At 34.7% G+C, this 24,610-nt stretch overlaps 1 protein-coding gene across 14 annotated transcripts in view; it reads right to left on the bottom strand.

Annotated features, from left to right (window-relative positions):
* Positions 1 to 24,610, bottom strand: part of LOC127063100 (solute carrier organic anion transporter family member 74D) — a 91,462-nt gene that overhangs the window by 30,831 nt on the left and 36,021 nt on the right. For 8 of the 14 annotated variants that reach the window (XR_007781264.1, XR_007781265.1, XR_007781266.1 and 5 more), the window contains one exon: positions 5,949 to 6,103. The exons of 2 other annotated variants lie outside the window; for them this stretch is intronic. The gene's annotated coding sequence lies outside the window, so the exon portion shown is untranslated. Of the gene's footprint in view, positions 1 to 5,948; positions 6,104 to 10,908; positions 10,936 to 11,069; positions 12,147 to 24,610 lie in introns of those variants that run through there. 4 more of the 14 variants (XM_050992431.1, XM_050992434.1, XM_050992430.1 and 1 more) reach the window with 4 other exon arrangements.

Raw genomic sequence — 24,610 nt, 5'->3', positions numbered from 1 at the left:
TATATATATATATATATTTGTTTTGTGGAAGAAAACTTTCTCATCGATTCTATTCAACTAATCTAATACTATAGAGATCGAAAACGCTATATATCTGTATGTTTACGAGATAACGTGGATATAATTTATATACGAAGAATTTTATTTTCGCTCCTTTTTTTTTCTTTCTATAAAATTCGAGATTCACACACGTATTTAAGTATTTCTATTAAACTAATCTAATTTAATGGAGATCGAAAACGCTCAGTTTATGCATATTTGGGATAATATCGATATAATTTATATATATATATATATACAGAGAGAAAGAGAGAGAGAGAGAAAAAGATTGTCAACAAATTTCTCGAAACGATCATTCGTTTCAAAAAAGAGGCTATCGACATTTTACATATGTGTATATATATATATATATATATATATATATATATATATATATACATATGTGAAAAGTTATGTAAATTAAAATCGTCGCCGTTTCATATCATTAATTTTTATTATTTATATTTTATTTCTCTTTCCTTCTTTTAACGATTGTGGTATATTAAAAAACAAAAAAAAAAAAAACAAAAAAGAAAAAAAGAGAAAAAATCGGGATAGGAGGACAACCGAACGATAACCTTAATACGACGGTATACTTCATGCGCTTATGATGATCCTTTCACCGATAAAATATTTTCAACATTATCACAGTCGCTATAGTTTAAAAATAAAAAAGAGAAATCGAAAGGGAAAGTGGGTGCAGGTATCGACGGTCAATTTGCATTAACGCAGGATTGGTTGAATAGCCCATTATCGCTCTCAACGAGGAACGAAGTCGAAATCTTTTATCCTTCTTCCTATATTTTCTTTTTTTTTACTTTTTTTTTTTTACTTCGATGAATTTTAATGAAAAAGTTTTCGTCAAAAAATTTTCGTCCAAGTATTTTAAAGTTCTTATCTTCCTGGATTTACGCCATGAATTAATGTCACTCATTCAACACTTCTTTTTATATATATATATATATAATATTTTAATTAATATGTATATATAAATTTATATAAAATATAAATTATATAATTACTACAAGATATTAAGATATCGTTTAGATTTTTATAGAAGAATTAACGCGGCTGCAGATTGCAAAGTTTGCAGATAACCGTATTGGATGGAAATTTATTTTTATACGAACAAAACGTCAAGGAACAAAATGGGATTATTAATTTTTTCATTTATCCTGTTTATTCCGAAAAATAAGAAGAAACGAAGGTAAAGTCTCAAGACATGGTATCTTTTCGAAGAAATCTCGTAAGTAATCCCTTTTAGACGTATCAGATGTTCGTGTTTCAACCCTTCGGATAAAATAATTCATCGTATTAAGTTCGACAGGATCGAACGAATGTTCGAACGCAAAGTTACGTTCCCATCTCGTTGAAACGTACTCAAACGAGTCTGCCGTTGAGTGGCGTCTGGTCAACCAACTTACTACTAGACTGGAGAGGGTTTACATAGCGCGTGCAAACTGTCCGCCGTTATCGAACGCGTAATACGGTCCTCTCTTCTAGCTTCATGGAAATTCCTGGGGACATGAACATGGCAAAAGTTGGACGTTCAGTCGCGTACGAAGCTTCCTCTTTTTACTCATCGACCGAGTCGTCGACCTTACACTTCTCTTTCTACCATTAGACACACCAAGTGTGTAGGTACTTACAAAAAGAAAAAAAAAAGAAAAGAAAAGAAAAGAAGAGAAAAAGAGTGGGGAAAAAAGATCTTGAAACGTCTGACTTGTCTCTCTCTCTCTCTCTCTCCCTCTCTCTCTCTGTACGTGTGACATAGAAAATAAGAAAAGGAAAAATAAAAAAAAAAAAAAGAAAGAGAAAGAAAGAAGGAAAGAAGAACATAGACAAAGTGTCGTAAAGTAAATATCATCCTTTTCTACACAGGAAGGATAAAAAGTTTTTAGCCGGGTCAAAAGATCCCTCTAGCTTTTGTTTTCATAATATAATATCAAAAAAAAAAAAAAAAAGAAAAACAGAAAAGAGAAAGAGAAAGAGAAAGAAATAATAAAAAGAACAAGATTGACCTAAAAAGATTCTAGAAAAAGGAATAATTGATATTTCAAATCGTGTAAGAACTCTGGATACGTCCTGTACAATTTTTACGTTCTACGCATATTTAACATTTACAATGAAGGCAATTTATCAACGATAATTGCAAACGAAGTGTCGATAAATAAATATTAACGAATAATGATAAAAAAGAAAAAAAAGAAGAGAAAATAAAGAAAAGAAGGAAAGAGATAAGAGATATTTATTCTGAAAAGAAAACGGGATAGCTTAGATAGATAGATTGATAGATAGATAGAGAAGAATGTATCTCGTAACGGTGTCAGTGCGTGTGCGCATGCGCAGTAGATGCACTCGAGCTTGCAAGCACAGGGGAATCGTCGTTCGCAAGAGCTTGTGAGCTTGCGATGCCCGACGGAACTGGGTCAACGTGAACACCGTCGGTTCTTAACGCGTGCGCACACATATACACACGTACACTTACGTGTGTATATACGTGCAAGCTCCCAGTGGGACAAGTATACTACACGTTATATTACGTATGTATAGAAGAAGAGGTAAGAGACGTAGAAGGTCTCTTTTGTCCTCTTACCTATCTCATCTCCGAATATTTTCCTTCTCATCGATATTGGAATCTGTGGAATTCGAAACTCGGTCGAATAGAGCTTCGTTTTTAATTAATCTTCAAAGTTCGATTTCTCGGTCTATTGAAACCAATCTAAATTTGGACGATACAGAATCTAAAGTAATCATTCGGTTAATATTATATAAATTTAACTATTACTGTGTATTTCATTACGTATAATATCTATATGCCTCCGTATGTCTATACATATGTATATATATATATATATATATATATATATATATAAATTCAATAAAAGTTTCATTAATTCGCATGAATTTCTTTTTCTCTTTAATCGTACCTTTTTCTTTCTTTCTTTCTTTCCTTCTTTTCTTTTTTTCATTCCCGATTGTAAATTACCGGATAAAATCGTTACATAATTTTACGCAAGGAATCGTCGAAAAGACGTGAAATTTGTATTAATTCCGTAATTTATTAACCGGAACGAAAACGAAGTAATTTAATTTCGGGTGAAAATATCGACGAGATATTCGCATAGGGACACAAATGCGATAAGAGCTCTTCGAGAAGTAAAAATAAATGCTTACGGTGGTCGATGGACTCGTGTATAGCTTGTGGAAAATGTTGACGATTAATGAGGCTGCGTTCGAGAAAGATAGAGAGAAAGATAGAGAGAGAGAGAGAGACAGAGAGAGAGAGAGAGAGAGACAGAGAGAGAGAGAGAGAGAGAGAGAGAGAGAGGACCAAAGTGAAAGTGCGCAAGACATCTCGAATTCGAGTTCTTTCGGGCCGGTCCGATCTCGTCGTCGAGGAGCCTCCGAAAAAGGCGAATCGTCGGTGCTTTAGTCGCCTGATTCGCAGAAAACTGAGCCTGGAGAACGGGTCACGAGAATATATATAATGTGTATGTACAGTAAAAAGGAATAACTATATATATATATGTGATCTATAGTTTCATTAAACAAAAAACATTTGTTTTTATTCCAATCAAACAATATCAGATGTTATATTATATATATATTATATATATATATCTTCCATAATATTATATTTGAAAAAGGAAAAGATAAATAAAAAGAAAAAACATTTCATTTTATATAATAGGAGACGTATAGTACGTAGAGAATAAAAAAAATATTAATCAATAATGTTAAAAATAATATGGTAAAATAAAAAAACTAAATGAAATCACTATTCTGTATTATTGTACTTTTCGTTGTTATATTATGAAACAGCAAGATGTTATTTTTATTTTAGAGACATAAAACATGTATGAAGTTTACATTATTTAAAATAATGAAATATTAATAAGAAAAACGGTATCCGCTAGGATATTATTCCGTAGGATATTATTATTTTATATCGTCATATTCTGATACAACAGAATATTATTTCTAGACGATAACGAATTTATGAAATATACATATTTAAAATAATATGGTGAAATGTTTGAGGGAAAGAGAAAGAAATGAAAAGAAACAAAAAGGAAAAATTGTAATAAAAAAATAAAGAAATAAAAAAAGACGGTGCCCATATTCCGTAGTCTATTATTGCTTTTTACTTTAGAAAAGAGTCAGTGGGATATCGATTCCTCGAGGGTACTCGTCGAGAGTCGCTTCCGAAACGGTATCAAAAGCCATCGTTGGAGCTGCTCCTCGAAGCAGAGCACCCACCGCTCGATACCGATTCGTTTCGCACGATGCTTCTATAGAAATCGTAGATGCGATCAATAATGAACGTTCGATTGTAGGGCGCGTTCAAGAAGTGGGTCGTAAACGACCTACAGTCGCTCTCTCGTCTGTTCTTTCTCTCTTATTTATATTTAATATTATAAGGTCTTATGTGTACGCACGATCGGTACTTTTTTATATTTTACGTGAATGCATAAGACAGAAAGAAAGAAAGAAAGAAAGAAAGAAAGAAAGAAAAAGAAAAATCGGATCGTTTTTACGATAAATGAAATTGAAACGATTAAAATTCTTCCCGTTCCATTTCATCAAGAAATTTAAAAAACTTTTTATTTTTACTTATTTACTTACTTTTTTTTTTTCAACGAAATTGAAAACTGAAGGATGATTAAAATCGTTCCGTCTCAAGTTATCAAAAAACTATCTTATAAATTATTTCCATTTCCACCGTAACTGCAAATGAAATAAAAAAATTAAAAAAAAAGTAATTAAAATATATTCATTTCGTATTACTATCATAATTCTCTTGGATAAATATTTATTTGTATCGCGAAGTTGCGAATTACAAAAAAAAAAAAAAGGAAAAACAAAAAAGAAAGAAAGAAAGAAAGAAAGAAAGAAAGAAAATCTTAGAAAAGTCTTCTCGCGAAAAGTGCCTAATGAGAAAAAATACGAATTTATCGGTAGTAAAGGAAGAAGAAAAAATAAAAAAAAAGAGAGAAAGAGAGAACAAAGAAATAAAGAAAAAAAAAAAAAGATAGAAAGAAAAATAAAAAGAAACAGTCACGACGGAACCCAACTTGGATTTTTTTTTCGTGTGCTCTCCTACATATACGACTTTCTCTTTTTTCTTCCTCTTTTTTTTGTGTGTGATCTAGCAACATTTCCTACTCATTTCAACCCGTTCGAGTACTCTTACTCCTCGTAGCGTTCGCAGCCGCCTGCTACTGACCCACTTCCATCTCTGGGAATAACCAGCTCGCACACCTCGAGTCCACCCACATACGGAATCTCCCGCGCACACTCTCACCCACAAACTTCGTTGATGCGCCACAACGAGCTCGTTTGTAAGTGGGGGTGTGCGCGCGCGCGCACTGCTTCCTAATCAGTCAGTATTACACGATCAAAGAGCTAACCGAGACGACTTTTCGACAACAAGTTCATTTTCTTCTTCTTTTTTTTTTTTTAGTTCAACTATATTTTCTCGATCATATGATTTCGAAACGAACGTCATTTAATCGCCATTTGGCGAGAGTACGACGATTATTATCAATTAAATCGTTTGGAAAGCAATTTTCTTTCTCTTGCGCGTTTTAAACGACAAATTATATGATATAAAACTTATTTATAGCACGTATAATTATATTGTATTGAGAATAAAAATTGTATTATTTATAATAAGGAGTCATCGAAAATTTGTTTTATAAAGTATCTTGAGTAATTAAAAGTGTCTGGATAAAGGGGAAAAGAAAAAAAAGAAAAAGATGAGGATTGGGAGAAGAAAGAATCGAAGAGGATACAGATAGATAGATTTGGATGTGAATTTTGAAGCTTCGTAGCACCGTAGATTGTTAAATAAGTTCGAGAAGAGATACGTTGAATTCTTTCGATATTAATTTGATGACATTTACCTGAACGAGCTGAGGAAAGCGTGCGAGTTGATCGTCGACGCCTTTCAAAAACACAGAAACGTTTACGAAACACTGAAATACGTAGAACGATCGGACATTCGTGTCTCGTTGTGTTCTTCGTTCGAAGCAAGTGCGAAACACCCACGTACGATGCACTATAACATAAAGAAACAAAACAAAACAAAAAATATATCTCGTTATAGCTACTGATTTTCTCCGATATATATATTTTCTTTCGTTTAATTAAATCAATAATAATAATAATAATAATGATAACAATAAAAAAAGAAAAGATTAAACAAATCAAGCGAACTGTGTCGGTTCCTAATACCTATTGTTTGAAATATTTACACGTAAATCAAAGATACGAACGGTGAAAGAGAAAATTGTGAAGTAGGGGTCTGAAATGGAGGGAAGAGGGGGATGAAGGGGAGGGAAAAATGTGGAAAAAAATAAAAGAAAAAGAAAAAAAAAAGAGAGAAGATGGATTCCGTTAAAAGCCGGACGGGCCAAGGCGAGACTAACAACGTGGACCGTCTAATCGGGCTGTCTTTCGAAAGAAGAAACGAAACGAAACGAAACGAAACGAAGAGGCGAGGCGAAGCGAGGAGTGTAGAACAGAGGAGAGGAGAGGAGAGGAGAGGAGAAGAGAAGAGAAGAGAAGAGAAGAGAAGAGAAGAGAAGAGAAGAGAAGAGAAGAGAAGAGAAGAGAAGAGAAGAGAGGAAAGGAAAGGAGAAGAGAGGAGAAGAGAGGAGAGAAAAAAAGAGGAGAGGAGAGGAGAGGAAGGGAGGAGGAGGAGGAGGAAGAAGAAGAAGAAGAAGAAGGCGTAGGCTATGCGCGTGTGGATGTCGTTTACCTCTCGGAGTTATTTGGCCCCATCGTGGCATGAACGTTCGAGCACGAATGAGAGAAGAGACACACGAATAAGCAGGAGAGTTGTGGAGTGCCAAGCGAATGAGAAAAAAAGATAGAGGGAGAGGGTGAGCGTGTGCGTTTGCGTGTGTATGCATCTGTATGTATCGATACGTGTATGCTGGGACGTTGAGACATTCAACGACTTTTGAAACCATTTAAACAATTACCTTCGGTAGTTCGATTATTCATTGATATTATACGTCCTCTCTAGTCCTCGCAGCGAATGAACTAATGCGAGAGCAAAAGAAAGAGAAAGGACACCTCGTCCTTTTTATACGGGAAGGACGCGTCTCCGGAACGTGTTCGGCTTGTTTAAATCGCGTGAGAGTCTCTTTCCCCTACCATCAAAAAAATACTCACCCAGCTCCCAAACGAAGTTTTCGACAACAGGATGAGTTCGATCGATTCTCGATTTCTCTCTCTCTTTTTCTATGTACATCCGTCTGTCCATCTCTTTTTACACAATTTATCGATAGGAATAATTATCTGAATTTCGGATAGTATAGGTATTTCATCATCACGGACGTGCGTATAAAGGGCAATTTAAAATTCGTATTTGTCGATTCGTTCGACGGCGAAGTAATTTCAATGATAAGAATCTCAAAATTCTTTCTTTTCTTTTTTCCCTTCTTTTTTTTTTTTTTTTTTTTTTGCTTTGTCTACTTCTACGCGACTATAGATCCTTTGAGAAAACGATGACTCATAGTGAGTTATTCTTTTTTTTTTTATTGTAACTAACTGGTACGAAAGAGTAATGGAGGAGAGAGGAAGAGAAAGAGGAGCAAGATGAGGAAAAGGAGGAGGAGGAAGAAGAAGAACGATGTAAGAGATTTATATCGAACAAAACATTGATTCGTTCCTTCCTCGGACGTTTCGTTCGTTCTGTTTTAGAGTTGCGTACTCGGACATAACTAGTGCTAGTGAGTTGGCATAGTTCAACGAGGAACCGGCGATAACAAATGGTAGCGATAATAGCCGGCTCTCCGTGAGAGACCGGATACCGCTCGTCTCATGAAATTATCCATGGTAGACGAACTCTCTCTTGACAAGAGGAACCTATCCATAGAGAATGGAACCACAGATCGGTACCAGGAACGTTAATAATCTTTCTTTCTTTTCTTTTTTTTTTTTATTTCTTTTTCTCTTATTTTCTTTTTTTGTTATTATCAAAAAACGAAAAAAGAAAGGAGAGAGAAATCTATGAAACACACAATAATCCAATAATCTGATAATCGAGTTTCGATTTGTCTTCTTAATTAATTAAGAAGACAAATCGAAAACAGTTTCGTTTGGCTACACGTTTGTATCGAAGGAAATATAACGTCATAATGGGAACGAACTATGAAAATTCTAAATTACGGTTATGGAAGAAACGTAAGGCCAATAGCTAGGTATAATCTAATTACAGATTATGTCGCGTTTAAAAGTCATTCCCCCTGTGCGCGATTCAAACGGGTTTCGCAAGGGACCGCGAACGGTGTCGATGATAAAGCGAACGTTACTACTATGGAAAAGTTAGTGGGCGAACACTCGCGAACGATAAGCGGCTAGAATCGCAAGGTGGTATTTAACTCGTTCGCATCCATAAGCGCACCAGCAGCACGCCGTTATGACCATGGCCTTAATCGCGGAGCCATATACAACGACTCTCAAAGAGAGAGAAGGAGAGAGAGAGAGAGAGAAACAGAGAGAAGAAACAGATACATATGTACGATCATTTTCTACCATTTTTATATACACTTTCCTCCTCCATCTCCACCCCTATTTCCACCTCCTCCTTTTACCCACCTTCCATCTTCCACCCTCCACCCTCCACCCTCCATCTTTTTGATCCAACAAAAACGAAGATTTTATATTCTATAGAAAAATGTACGGGATCGTAGTTTCTAATGATGATTTTTTAGCATATTTTTTTTTCATGATTTTTTTTTGATAATTATTATAATGCACATACATGTACATGAACGGCGCGCGCATGGATTTTATAGACTTTGTATGTAAAACCTGAAAATCTTTTGTAGAATGATTAATATTGTTAATAAATATAATTTTCTTTCGTATTGTTTTGCTTGTGTATCCTAAATTTGATCTTAACGATTAACGATTCTTTTTACTGATTTAAGTTTAATAGAAATGAGATCGCACACATAAGAAACAGCGATATTCGAACGTAACAGCTTGGTACTTAATGTCCATTGTGTTAAATCATTAAGCTACGAAACGAACAAGTGTTATTCTTTAAAGCTTCTTAATAATCCATTTCTGATTACATTGCATCGTATTTTTAAATTTTATCCTTCTATATATACACGTTCGTATATATAACAGGGTCATTTAAAAAGTTCATGAACTTAATTCTTTTTTAATGCATACATTTCATTCTTAAAATGTGGAAAAAAAGTCGCGAATTTTTCAAATGATTCTAATAAATATTTTCGTCGCATAATTACAATGTCATTATGTGAGTTTCGATTAACAAAGAATAGGTGAAAACCAACGATCACTTTCATTTATTCGGTCAATATTTGTATTAATTAATTAATGATAAGTATTTTGTAGAAATAAATAAATAAATAAACAAATAAATAAATATATAAATATTTTGATCGATGTATATAATCAAGCGTTAGGGTTGCATCAGGTTTGCGTCCGAGTTGCGTCAGGGTTGCGTCAGGGTTGCGTCAGGGTTGCATCAGGATTACATCATTTATACTAAGTACCGATATTTTCATATAAATATTACATTCATCAAAAATATTGTACTTATCAAATATTGAAAAATATTGATCATAATAAATCATGATTCAAAATTGAATCAAAATTGCTAAGTTAAAAAAGATGAAGAAAACGGACCGATCGTATCTATTCAAAAAAAAAAAAAATCCTTCGATTGCAGTTAAAAAAAAAAAAAATACAAAAAAAATCAACGAAGGAACGAACGAACGAACGATCAAACGAACAAAAAAAAAAAAAGAAAAGACAAAAAGGACGAAGAAGAGAAAGGTAAGAGGAAACAGAAGAATACCAAAAAGGAAAAAAGAAAAAGAAAGAAAAACTTGAGTCTCTCGAAAACACGATCGTTTTTCTCGAATGAGATAGGAATAAAATCTCGAACGCGCGCGGAGGAGTTTTCATGGCAGGCGCGTGCGGCCGAGAGTGCGAAATACGCGCTTGACCTTAGAGCCAGTCATCGCACCGCGAGGTCGACGGATAAATCGCCGGAGTGGAAAACAAGAAACCGACGCGCGGCGCGCCGGCGCTCTTTCTCTCTTTCTCTCTCTCTTTCTCTCTCTCTTTCTCTCTCTCTTTCTCTCTCTTTCTCTTTCTCTTTCTCTCTCTCTCTTTCTTTCTTTCTCTCTGTCTTTTTCTTTTCTCTGTCTGTCTGTCTCTCTCCGTTTCTCTACTTCTCCTTCTTCGACGCGTCGAATCGCATCCGACCGAATGAACGAAAGAACGAACGGAAGACGCCTTATCTACTCTCACGATGAAATAAGAAGCCAGTTTCCATACTTGAGTTCGACCAGAAAGCATTCATTATCTAAACTTTCGAAGCGATGGATCCCAAAGTGAATAGACTTTCTGAATCGTTTCCTTTACGTTTACAAATTTCATTCTAATTAACCTACTTTGAATTTCTTTTTTTCAAGTTAAAATATGATATATATATATATATTTATATATATATATGATAGTATAGTATAATATATTATAGTGGATATTATAATAGGTATGATATAGTATAATATGCTATCAGTATATATTAGTTGATATAAATTATAGAGTATAATATGATTTAATATTATCCATACTTATGTACTATATGTATTATATAAATTATATACGTAGTATAATTTTCTTTTTTCCTTTCTCTTTCTCTCTCTCTCTCTCTCTTTTACACACATACGCACACACACATATATATATATATATGTACATATAACATATTGTAAATATTATATATATTTAATACATATATATTATATACGTGATATACATATACATATATTGTATCAAAACTTAGAAATTAATCTTATTTCTACGTACGTTATCGGCGCACTCCATCCGTTGCAACTTCCGTCGTCAAAATGAAAAACATTTCAATAAAAAGGACGAAGGTTGTATTTCTTAAAATTACTCCCTCAAAAGAAAAAAAAGAAAACGAAAAAAAAAGAAAGAGAAAACCGCCGAAGAAACAAATTACTAACCTTTGTCACAAACATTCTACGCTACCTTGCAAGGTATCTTGCTAAAAAAGAACAAAAAAAGGCAAACAAGATATGCTTGTCAATTGCTTCGACACTCAAAATAACACATTATCAAAGACAATTTTTCACTGACACATCCGAAAACACTTTTAAGCGTGTTTCTCCGTACGAGAACACAGCTGACAATACTTTTTCACGAACTCTCGTCAACGCGTTCGCCTCGCGTTTATGCCTTCTCCATACGCGATACAATCGTTTTTCTTCGTCCGTGACTCTCTGCCAAGGGTGGCGTCATTTATCGTTTAAATAATAAATCGCAACTGCGTGCTTAAGCGATACGTACTATCGAATGGCGCCGTTACAAAATATTTTTAATGAGTTCACGTGATCTCAATTAATCTAAGACACGCTTTAAAAATGTCTCTTTCTCTCTTTCTTTCTCTTTCTCTTTCTTTCTTCTCGATCTATATCTCTATTTTCTATCTCCAGATAAAAATCTCTTTATCGATGAAAATTTTCCCGCCCTTTTCTTTCCTCAATCATTCTATTTTTTGGTTCTTTCATTACTTTTCAAAATAATTTTTCATTTTCTTCGTACGTTTTCGTCTAAGTTTTATCGTGAATTTTGATGTGGAAAGAGAGATAATACGTACACGACGTATATGAAACGATTTCGTATCGTACATTGCACTTTTCATGATCATTGAGATGTAAGATAAAAAGAGAGAGAGAGAAAGAGAGAGAGGGAAGGAGAGAGAGAGAGAGAGAGAGAGAGAGAGAGAGAGAGAGAGAGAGAGAGATAACGCAGACGATATATCTCCGATGGTGGGCGGGTAAAAGAGTAAAGGTAGAAATCAAATTTTGGTCATAACAGAACAAACTAAATATATTCAACATTGCTATCCCCTTCTTATGCTATGTATATTTCCTAAGTCCAATGAGACCAGACATATGTTATCAACTTTCACGTTCAATGATCATACATATATTGCACTTTATAAATTAATTATTATGAGTATTCCTATACATAATTAATCATTCTCTGAAACATATAATGTTTCGTTTTATATCTATCAAAGATTTAATAAAATATGATTCGCTTGATAACGATCAGATACAAACACGATCATGCACAAAGGTGTAAATTAATGGTTAAGAAGAATGTAAAAGTTCGAAATGTATTCGAACGATTTAGTAAAACGAGATTATTGTTAATGTATTATTGAGAATCTTTTGATCGTGACTAGGAGGTTGGAGGAGGTTGGAGGAGGTTGGAGGAGGAGGAAGAGGTCGATATCGTCGTCAGAGCACTTTCGTTGCCGTTACGCGAGCGCCGATCCAACGAGTGACTACTGAAAGGAGAAATGGGAACGAGCAGTGGTTCTCTCGCTAAAATATGTTCATTTAACTTCGAGCCAGTCAATAAATGGAATGAAAAATTTATAGGGAAGGATCGTTCTTACGGGGACATTTTTTTTCTTTTTCCTTTTTTTTTTTTTTACATCATCGAAAAGTCACGATTATGATCTGAAAAATTTGTTCTCGATTATTACGGAACGATACGAGTACGAAAAAGAACCTATTACGTTTACGACGGCAATTAGAAAAATTCATTCGCTGTTTTTTCTTTCTTCCTTTGATGTATAAATTTCATTTTCAAAGTTAAAAAAAAAAGGAGAAAAAAATTTTCAAATTATACTAGTAACATTCTTGTTGTGTCCTATGTGCTCGTATATGCATATAGGACGGTCGTGTAATTAAAAGTTTCAACGTCGACAACGCAATTTACGAATCTGGGACGAGGGAAGTTTATCTTTTGGATAAAGATACCAAGAGAAAAGATAGCGATAAAGATATCGTTGAGGAAAAATGCAAGAAATTAAAGTAGAAAAAAAAAAAGGAAAGAAAAAATGACTCCAACGCTTAGGTAGATTTTAATGTTACAATGCGAAATATTTTTATGTCCTTGCTTGTTTTTTCTTTTCCTTTTCTTTTTTTTGTTTGTTTTTTTTCCTTCTTCGATCGACGATAATACAAATCTACGATTTAAATCTCCGTACAATGATAAAATAAATAATCGATTGATAACGATACAATTCTGCAATCAAGTAAGAGAATTTATATCTGCTATTTTAATCGTTAAAATCGATGCACGACGCGAAGGAAGTCTTGAAAGAAAAATCTCGTGCTAATTATCGTCGATCGATTTATTTAAGAAAAAGAAGGGGAGGAAAGCAGTAAGAGCGAAAATTAGAGAAAGAAGAAAAAAAAAAACGAGAACAAATAAGAACAAATAAACAAAAAGCAAAAAGAATAAATTCTCGTACTCCACTGCGTTGCACGCGCATCGACGGTAAAAACACTCGAGGCTTCGTTCCGTTGTATTTTTCAAGTAGAACGTCGCTAGTTACCGATTTGACACCAATCCACAGAGTTCAGGTCATGTGGTTTGCTTCAAGCATCTCTAGCACTATTTCACCTCGTTGACTCGCACTATTTCTTTTTTCCCGCCCTCTCCACCCACCTATCATGTCCCCTTCTCCATTGAAAAAAATTATCAGAACTGGAAAATAATTCCACTTCGCCTTGCGCTAATGATGCTATCATTTTTTTTTTTTACTTTTCTGTTTTCCTTTTTTTTTCAATTTTTATATTCGCTTCTTTCGCGTTCGTTTCAAAAAAGAGAAACACGATCGAGATATACGATAATACATGGAATATGTATATACATATGTGTGTGTGTGTATATATATAACTACTGCACGCACGTATCTCATAAATTTCCTTAGTGGTATCGAAACTTCGACTTTTAATGCGTTACCCACGGTAGTATGTTAATAATAACGCGGAGTACGCGCATTTTCATAAACCACTTGCGAAACGCCACGCATACATATCTATCTCTCCACGCATACTGCAAAAACGTCCTATAACTTAGAACATTAATGTTTATATATATATATATATATATATATATATATATATATATATGTAGATATTTACGTACTCGGTTAAATTTAAATCAAAATCTTTTTCGTATCGATCGAACCAGGCGAACGTTAATCTTAAAATAAAAATTATCGGGAAATTTTTAGCCATCTAAAATTGTTGAAAATCGTGATAGAAATAGAAGTTCATCGTTTGTATATAATAGTAACGTTTCTGACAACGACGACGTAGACAATGTTGACGATGGGGATGATGATCATGATGATGATGATGATGATGATGATGATGACGATGACGATCGCAAGGACGCGGCCGAGCGTTCGCGCGGAAACAAGTCGACGTGAGTAGGTCAACGACTTTGAGTCGATGCAAACAGCCTTGCGTCTAACGAGCCAACGATCCCTCAACAACAACGACAACAACGACGACGACGTCAACGACGATGACAACGACGACAACGACGACGACAACGACGGAGACAACGGAGACGGAGACGGAGACAGAGACGATTCTCGGTTGCTCTACTTTGATTATGTAGGTTATTCGCGGAAAAAAAAAACGGTGACGAGCACCGGTCATCATTTTATCCGCATACTAAAAATACTTCGATCGATAGACCAATATATCGGCTTTTTCCAACGAAAAATCCTCATCGTTCCACGAGAGGACGTCGCAAATAAATTGTCGCATCTCGTTCGCTAATAAAATAATTTTTCCTTTCCTATATAAATTATAAAGAGGATTCCAAAAAACAAAGAAGAAGAAGAGAAGGAGAACTTTTCTTATTGTAAGTTTTATCGTGAAAATATTACTTTTTGGAACAAACAAAAATTTTGTGCAATAAAATTAAAAATTTGCAAGTCGGTAAATATATAAGCTCCGACTTATCCTCGTTTAAAATTATAAATATTGAATAATAAGTGAGAAGAGAAAAAAAAAAGGGGGAAAGAAAAGAAAAGAAAAGAAAAAGAGAAAGAAAAAGAAAAAGAAAGAAAGAGGGAACTGGAAACGCGAACGAAATAATTCATATTCTTTTTTTCTTTCTTTTTTTGGAGAGAGAAATTATAGAAGGATTATATCTCGAGAGTAATAATAAAACGTATGCGCTTTAAAAATGGCTGCCGTTTCTCGGTCACCATGTATGCCGAATGAAACGAAGTCGAGTTTTGTCTCACGGTGTTTTCCCCAAGGCTTCGCGCAATCTCAGTCTCGGAGAAAGTGGAAAAATGTATCGCACGCTTTATTCGCCATCTAACGGGTGTCCTCTAGTGCTCATAAGCAACACAGATCGCAGCCATTTATTAAAGTTTCGATCTACCTTGAAAATAAATTATCTTTGATAATCTTTTCTTATCCAAATTGTCGATCGTTTCGATCGTCATAGATAATATTTATTCGAACGAATTTTCTAATATATAAAATATATTTCATCCTTTTCCTTTCCTTTTTTTCTTTAATCGATCTTCCAAACACGTGCAACGATGATAATATTAAACTCTCGCGTCACTTAGTTCTCAAACATTTTTTCCAATTCTCGTTCTTCGATCTGAGATAAGTCGAGAACACATCTGGGATCGTTTTTATCTCGTTTATAAGTAAATCGTGGAACGACCGTGTGCAATAATATTTATACTTTGCTTTGGGATATTCAATACGATGTCACCGAGTTGATAAGAATCGTCAATAAAATACGAATATTCCGATGCAGTTGATACTGGTTTTATTTTTAAAAGGAAACAAAAGGAAAACACTTTAACTTAATGCTAAATGTCGGCCAAATGAAAAATTTTCAATTTTATTCGTGCGTGTATGCATATACATATATATATATATATGCATATATATACTATAAATTCGTTCTTATGCACGTAATCGAGCATAAGCGAAGGTTACTTTTATGAATGAGAATTGAAGAGTAGGATACAGGATGAAAAACGTAATGGCGTGTCGGGTCAACGAGAAAGAGAGAAAGAAAAAAAAGATATAAAGTGATGGACAGGCAAAGAATACAAGAGAGAGAGAGAGAGAGAGAGAGAGAGAGAGAGAGAGAGAGAGAGAGAGAGGGAGAGAGAGAGAGAGAGAAAAGAAGAAAAAAAAGAGAACGAATCTTCGAGGACGATGCGTGTATAACTGTCAGTGACAATGTTGCCCTTATCGTTCTTAATGTCTTATCGCCTTCTTAATGCGCTCTCGAGCACGACCAACGACCTTTCGCGTTCTCTCAACGTGCGCTTTAACGGTGCACTTTCTTGTGCGACTCTACCGAGATAAGAGAACTTAATCTTTCTTTTTTTATATATGTATATATGTTTTATATATATATATATATATATATATACGTACATATACATATATTTAAGCCCTTTTTCCTTTCTGAAAAAATGCATATCTCTAGGTACAGTGAGTGAACTGAAATGATTTTGGAAGGTCATATTTTTATCGTAAAACGACGTCTTATCGTTAAGATGAATGAGATTTCTTGATTTCTATAATGATCAGATAAAGTAAGATTTAAATTTAGAAACACATATATAAACGAAAAAAGAAAAAAATTGTTATCGTTTGTAAAATATCTAACCCATTATGTACGTATGTTCGTCTGTATAAATGTATTTCCATTCGATTTTTTGATTATTTTCTTTACGTTCTACGTGTTCGTTAAACGTGTACTTCGTTTCTCCGAGTTTGTAGGTAGAGGTTAACCTATATATCTCTATCGATTTCACAGCTCTGCGCATGCGTCATTCTCGTTCTTATTGCAGAATGCGCGCGTAATGTTACGGTTGGTTATCGAAGAAAGAGTCTTTATACCCCCAGCCAATCCCCACCCCAACTTACCCTTTCCAGCAATAAATTTTTACTGCACTTTTGGCACGGTAAAAATGTTATTGAAGAAAGACTAATTCGATTCTCTCTGCAATCTTCCTTTTCGAATTCGACAAAAATTTTACGTATGTATTTGCAAAAGTTGGACTTTGATCGTATCTTCTATCTTTCTTTTTTTTTATTTAACAAAAAGAGGCATTTAAACTAATATGATTTTCTGTCTCTCTTTCTCTCTCTTTCTTTCTGTTTAGCTTTGTGAATGAGCCATCTTGTTTTTTGGTTCTGGCGTTGCAATGTCATTCGAATCGCAAAGCTTGTTTTTCCTCGAAATGCGCGAGGCCACGGGTCGTCACGGATAAGATATAATTATTCGTGTCGTAAAAATGGCTGCATTCGTTCTCTCCCCGCGTTCAGCTATTTTCTCCTTCTCGAACTTCTCGGAATTCTGAAACCGTGGCATTAGCTTCTTCTCCTTTTTCCTTACCCCTTCTCTTTCACACATTCATATATATATATATATATATATATATGTGTGTGTGCATAAATGCATACACATATATAGATACATAGATATGCTTCGAGGTAAAAAATCGAGCATGCGATAACAAACGATTTCCTATCGATGAAATTTGCATTTGAAAAACAGTACAAATGGTGCTTGGAATATTCTACTTTTGTTTATCTTGTACAGAATTTGAACAACTATAAAATATTGTGATTAGTAAAAAATAATAGATAATAATAAAATACAATATTCAGCGGGTCAAAATTTCCTAAGTGATTTTAAAAACCAATTACTATTTTTTATTACTACGAGATTTTCTGAACTAATCTCTTCTCTCAAATCGTAAAACTACAAGCCTAGATGACAAAACTACAAGTTTAACTATGAGCCTGAAATGTTACGAGAAAGAGTAATTAATTTTTTAGGAACTTTATTGGTTCGTTCAAAAGACTCTTGGATCCATTTTTTATTATATTAAAAATAAAAAAAAACTATATATATTATAGAATGTGCTAGTTTTTGAGACGACAAAAACAATAAAACAATATTTGTTTGGCGTATTTTGATTTCTCTCTCTCTCTCTCTTTCTTTTCTTTTGATTCTCTCCTTTTCCGATATTCGTAAACCATCTTTCTCTGATCCCCGTACCGTGAAGATTTTATACGACTATAACGATCTAATTATAGTCGAAATCCCTTTTGCCGTTAGGACGATGAAAGAAGCGACGAAGTGCAGCGGCCGAGAGCATCGAAAAGCTAAAAACAGATATCAAGGATCGCTCTCGTGGCTTTTAGCCTTCGACGAAAAAGAAATGGCTCGAATGTTGCCGCTGGAAATGAGTCAGAACGAGTTGTGATGCGGGGGTGGACCTACGTTGCACAAAAGTTCTTTTATAGTAGGTAGTACCGTTATTATTTATTTTCGTTTCTATTCTTTATTTTCTCCTTTTTTTTCTGCACAATAACATTTCATAAAAAATCTGAGAAGTTCAGGGAGAAAGAGACAAATATATACACACACACACACACACACACACACATACATATATCTGTGCTTATCAATCGGTAAATAAAGATAGCCGAGCTATCGCAATATCGTTTGGTGATAGGAGATTAGAGATCTCGAGAACGAAATGAAGGACGAAGAGAGAAAGAGAGAGCGAGAGAGAAAAAGAAAAAGAAGAAAAGAGCACCTGCCGTGAGTTCACCACTTTCTAAGTGCGCCGATAATTTACGAGCCTTCGAAGGAAGCCGCTCTCCTTGCTCTATCTCTATCCTCCTCTTTTTCACCCCTGCGCACTAACATTAATGCCATTTATGCCACCTTAAATTAACGAGCAACGAATATACATCCTTTTCTTTTCTCACTCTCTCGGTCTTTCTCTTCGGTATTACTTCATCTCGCGTTAACTTCGATAATAATAAATATCGTTATACAGCGAACGAGAGAATCTAATTATTTCACATAAAAATGAATTAATTAAGTTATAACAAACGAATACTTTTACTAATAATTTCTAATCCGATTGTTTCTGCATTTCGAGTATCAAATCAATTTTATTCGTTTAGTTTGTAATCGTTAAATCCAGAGGATTCTTTTAAGGTACAAGTCAAGGATACTCTATCGGATTTCTCTTTTATCCTTTTTTATCCTTGATAGAAAAGGTAAAGAAATATAGGGAATCTCATCTAGAAGTTTGCGTCTGTGTATATGAAATAGAGATAGAGATAGAGATAAAGATAGAGATAGAAAGAGAAAAATATATATATATATATACATAGAAAGAGAGAGAGAGAGGACAATAGGAGGTTAGAACTCGCGAGGACTAAACACGAATAAGAAATCGTTTTCTATGGATCGTGGCTCTTCGATCTAGCAACCTAGAGGCTGCTTAGATACGACACGAAGCAGGTACATATATAGGTATACGTACAGATATCTACATAGACGAAATATATATATATATAAAGAAAGAGAGAGGAAGAGAGAGAGAAAAGGGCAGCTTTGCGAGAAGTACATCTAGAATACGACTACTGTACTGAGCTTAGGCTCACGACTACGTCGTGCGACCAGTTCGAATCTCGTTCACTTTATCTACTTCAAGAGAAAGAGAGAAAGAGATAGATAGATCGAAAGAGAAAGAAAGAGAGAAAGAGAGAGAGAGAGAGAGAGAGAGAAAGCAAGAGAAAGAAAGAGAAACTACTACTCCCACAACCTTGGACTCCTCGGCTCTCCTGGGGTTCAAGAACACGCATCGGCCCGTGCGAGCACTTAGGAAATATCGTGTTCGTGATTCATCGCGTGTACCTACGTTTTATGTGCCTCTCTAGAACGGCTCTATAGACGTTCGTAGGTCGTACGTAGCTTCCGATTACGAGTTTGCCCGTCTAAGGATTGCTAAGGATTAAACCATAGCTAGATCGTATGAGATCGAACGATTCTAATCATTAAAATCGTTTTCGATTATTCCTATTTATTTCTACGATCTTACGATAGATCCAACGAATACCATTTTGACATTTAAGAAATTACAACATTTGGTATTTATAATATTGGTTTAAATTAACAAGATATATAGGTATAGGTGGTACGTACATAAAATCAATGTTAATTGACTGATTAATTTATGGGACTGCTATAACGTTAATAATGAAGTTGATCGATAGATTTTTTGATATTTTTTTTTAATGTGTAAGTACGGGTATTTTATTTTTTATTTGTGTTTTTTTTTTTTTTAATTAGTATTTATAAGATTGATTTTAGATTATAGATACATTATGCGTAAGCATGTATATCAAATGTTGAACGAGATTAATTTATGACACTCTTAAAACGTTAATAATAAAGTTAGTCTGTAGATTTTTAACATTCTTTTAATACATGGATATAGATCTATTATTATTATTTTGTTTTTCTTCTTTTATTATTATTATTTACAAAATTAATTTCAAGCAACAGATAAATACGTATGGCATACATATATATAAAATCAACGTTGGATTCTTAAAATGTTAATAATAAATTTGTCCATTAGATTTTTAATATTCTTTTATGGATAGTACTGGTTTTTAATTTCTTTCTTCTTTTTTTTTTCTTTTAATTAACATATCCCAAGAGATAAGAGTAAAGGAGACTGGACTAATTACTTGTTATTGAGACGATCGTACAAGGTGGTACTAGTGCGAGAATAAGAAAAAATTAAAAAGGGGTGGGAAAAAGAGAAAAAGATATATATATATAGAGAGAGAGAGAAAGAGAGAGAGAAAACAGGAAAGATCGAAAGAAATTAGAGGAACGCGTTCGACCAGATTCGTATGAGACATTTATATAAAGTGCTGGGAATGAGGGAACGGCAATACTCGTGTCTCTTGCAGGAACCCGTTGAAATACGAACGAAACGTATGCGACCCACGAATGATTTACGAGCGTTAGCGGTCTACTCGCACGTTTTACACGAAGCGTCAGCGCTAACGTTTGCTAGCTGCGATTAAGGCCTTTTGCCGTACTTGCCAGTAACTTTTTACGCAATTCCACCAGTCTTATGAATCTGCGCTTTTGCTCGATCTGAACTTTCGTCAAGGCTTTGAAGGAGGGCGAAACGATTATTATATGCTTTCTCATTTCCTAATTACTTCCGTTTGCTCGGTGATCCGTGATAGAAAGCTTCGCGATGTTTTTGATAAATGATAGTATGTAGCAACATGGGTATTTCGAGAAAGGATTATTTGATCAAGAGAAATGGGTTAAAATAAGAAATAAAGTGGAAATAGGTGATATCCATAGGATAGAAATAGAGAGACGATAGGGAGGGAGGGATTCTGGATTAGAACAGGATCTATGATAGGGATAGATTAAGATCGAGACCAAAGCAGAGAGAAGAAAGGAACAGAGAGAGAGAGAGAGATGTATGAACCAAACAGATTCGGAATTGGATTAGATCTAACGTAAGAATAAATGAAGATCAATATATAGACGGACCAATGAAATAACAAGTAGATCGCGCAGGTATAACACGCAGACAGATTCAGGATTTCAGATCAGATCTAATATAAGAAAAATTTAAGATCGAGATAGAACGGTGCACAATGACAGGACAGGAATATCAATAGGTGTATAAGAGAAAGAGACAAACTCAGAATTGGAATAGGTCCAGAATAGGAACGCATTAAAATCAAGACAGAAGGAGAATCACGAGAGGGACATAGACATAAGACACAGACACGGTCGGTCTCTCGACTAAAACAGGTCCGATATAGAGGCAGGATACGAAACTGATACTGAACAGAGACCGAACGAATACACTGGGAGGACCTAAATAAAGACAGGTACAGAAGGGAACACAGAATGGCAGAACAATTTAGCGTTAACATATTCTTTATACGCGAGCATCGAAATTACATGGCATGCCGCAACCGCAGAGAAGGGACCGAGAAGAAGCAGACGATGCAATCTTTTTCTCAAAAAAAGTCTCGGCTTTGCGGCTCCGCTTCTTCTTTTCTTTCCTTTCCTTTTCTTTTCTTTTATTTATTTTATTTTATTTTATTTATTTTATGTTTTTTTTTTTTGGGGTATTATTTTTTTCTTTCTTTCTTTCTTTCTTTCTTTCTGTTAACTTCGAAAAGTCACTGGTAACGGCGTGATCTCATGACTGCGTACGAATCCTCTTGTTGGTAATAAGAAGAAAAGGGAATAACGTACGCGGACCGCCGCAGTTATTTGGCTAATGACGCCTGCGGCCGGTGTGCGGAGCTTTTAAGCTTGCTTCACATCGGCAACGTACGTACGTACGTACGTATTTACACCGTACGACTGGTTAATGCTTTTCAAGACCACCCAAGCTATTGCACTCCCTTCGAAACTTTATTATTTCTCATTAGAAAAAAAAATGTAAATAAAAAATAATTTAAGGAAAAACGAAATAAATAAAAAGAGAAAGAAAGAAAACAATTCATGCGCTAACAACAATCCTCCTCTCGTGCGTGTATCCATTTTTTTCTACGATGTAAAAATGTTGAAGATGAGTGCAACGTATTTTGTTTCTTTCTGTTTTCATTACTTTGTAATATAAAAAGAGAATAGTTTGAATGATGAAAATTAGAAAATAATTACGTCGCATATGAGAATGTGGTTTAGTCCAACTATTACTACTACTACTACTACTACTACTAGTAGTAGTAGTACTCTACAGTCGTTATCTATCACAATGAAGGATAATAAATAAATAAAATAATGCAACGAAGGATAGATAACGAGCAAGAGCAAAAAATAAATGAAGAAAGTAAGTAGAACGGAAGAAAGTGTTTTCTCTATTTTTCAGCGTGTCACACGTAAGCCGATCATACATAATACCATATTACAGAGTAGAGTGTAATCATAGATGGTACGATAGGGTAGCGTGGTGGCGCGTTGAGATAAGCGAGAGACTAACTTCTCTCGCGGGAGGGAATTTCAGTTATTTAAAGGCTGACCGGCACGCGAATGATAATAACGAACGAGCGAGCGTTATGCGCACTCGATCGATACGAATATAACCGGTTTAGTGAAAGAGAATTTAGAAAATTATAGTTCGTTAATGAGAGCGAAAGTATGGACCAAATGACACCTTTTCTAATAATATTTATAACATACATACATATGTATCAATGTGTCTAATAAATTATTTTCATCGACGATCATTTTTCTAACAAATCTCAAAATCCAAACGTCGTGATTAGACGACACTGATATATCCTTCTAACTATTAAACGATAGACCAAAAATCAAATATTTCTTTTAACGCGAAAGTCAATGGATTTTTCGTCTTCAATGAATTCAACGTTTCACCTAAGTCAAGGCAAATAAATATCTATCTAACGTCATACGTTCGAGCGACACACGGCGTATTACGCGTTAAGTAAACGAGAAAACCCATAATGGAAACGAACGTTCCTCAAGGTGCGGACGACTACGACTACGACTACGACTACGAGTACACTACGACTGCGACGAATGAGCGAAGAGGACCAAGGTCAAACTTCTCGCTAGCTAGTTGTCATTTATCTTCGATTCTAAGCCAGCTTAATCGATCTTCGACCTTCTCTAACCGCGCATTAGAATTACAACGACAGTAGTAAATACCAGACGAGGACGAATAGTTTGGCCAATCGGAAGAAATTCGAATCGAAAGGAAAAGAAAAAAGAAAAAAATAAATAAAACAGAAAAAGTCAATTGTGTCGTTGAATTTTTTAACTCATAGACCTTTATGAATTTTTAATAACTTTTATGTAATTACATGATGTCACGTAATACCGACGACAGGTAAATGTTAATAACGACTTTTAACGAAGATAAAAAGATAAATGTATGCGTGCGTGCGTGCGTGTACACGCGTCTGTGTGTATATGTGTGTGTGTGTGTGAGAGAAAAAGAGAGAGAGAGAGAGATACAGAGAGAAAAAGAAAGATAGAGGGGTGAGGGAGGAAAAGGACAAACAGAGGGAAATAGTAAGTCCGAACAATCATTGAAATTCCAACGCTTCGAGTCGCGTGACCACGTAAATCACGTGCCCGCCAATCGTAAGCGACAATGTAATAACTCAAAGTTACCACTTACCGAACGATAATGATTATATTCTTGGCATGTGCCTACATATGTAACCGTCGGTCATACGGGATTCTCCAACGGAATACGAGATACATCGATGCACTTTCGATATCCTATACTTCTATCTCTTTTTATTCGTAAGATTAAAAAAAAACAAAAAACAAAAAAAAGAAAAGATAGAAAAAATATCGAAGCAAATAAAAAATTCGTTCGTCGTTCGTCGTTCATCGTTTGCCATTGGCATTATTTAATAAAACTTTTATCTGTTGATATTCGATACGAGTTGGGCCAGTTCTTAAGTGGTTTAAAAGTGAATGAAAATCAAAATGATTACTATTTTTTGAGACTTCTTTTAGTGTTAATATAATGTGCTGAACTCGTACAGTTACAAACCTGAAAACGAAAGCCTGAATAAAAATTCTTCGAGAGAGGTAATTAATTTTGAAAATCACCTTGAAACTTTTGAGGACTCGTCTAAGGATTTTTTGCTCGTTCTCTCCTCGTAATATTCCTTAAGATTTCTTTCTCTGTCTCTCTCTTTTTTCTTTCTCTTTTTCTTTCTTTCTTTCTTTCTCCTTTTCTTTTTTTCGCAAAATGACCGAGATTGATACCTTCCCAAAAATGTTCTTCTCGCTCGTACTAACTCGTTACGGTTTCTGTCAGTTTATTTTCACGACG

The sequence above is a fragment of the Vespula vulgaris genome, chromosome 4, assembly GCF_905475345.1.
Source record: "Vespula vulgaris chromosome 4, iyVesVulg1.1, whole genome shotgun sequence".
NCBI lineage: Eukaryota > Metazoa > Arthropoda > Insecta > Hymenoptera > Vespidae > Vespula > Vespula vulgaris.
This window is presented reverse-complemented; position numbering and strand designations above follow the sequence as displayed.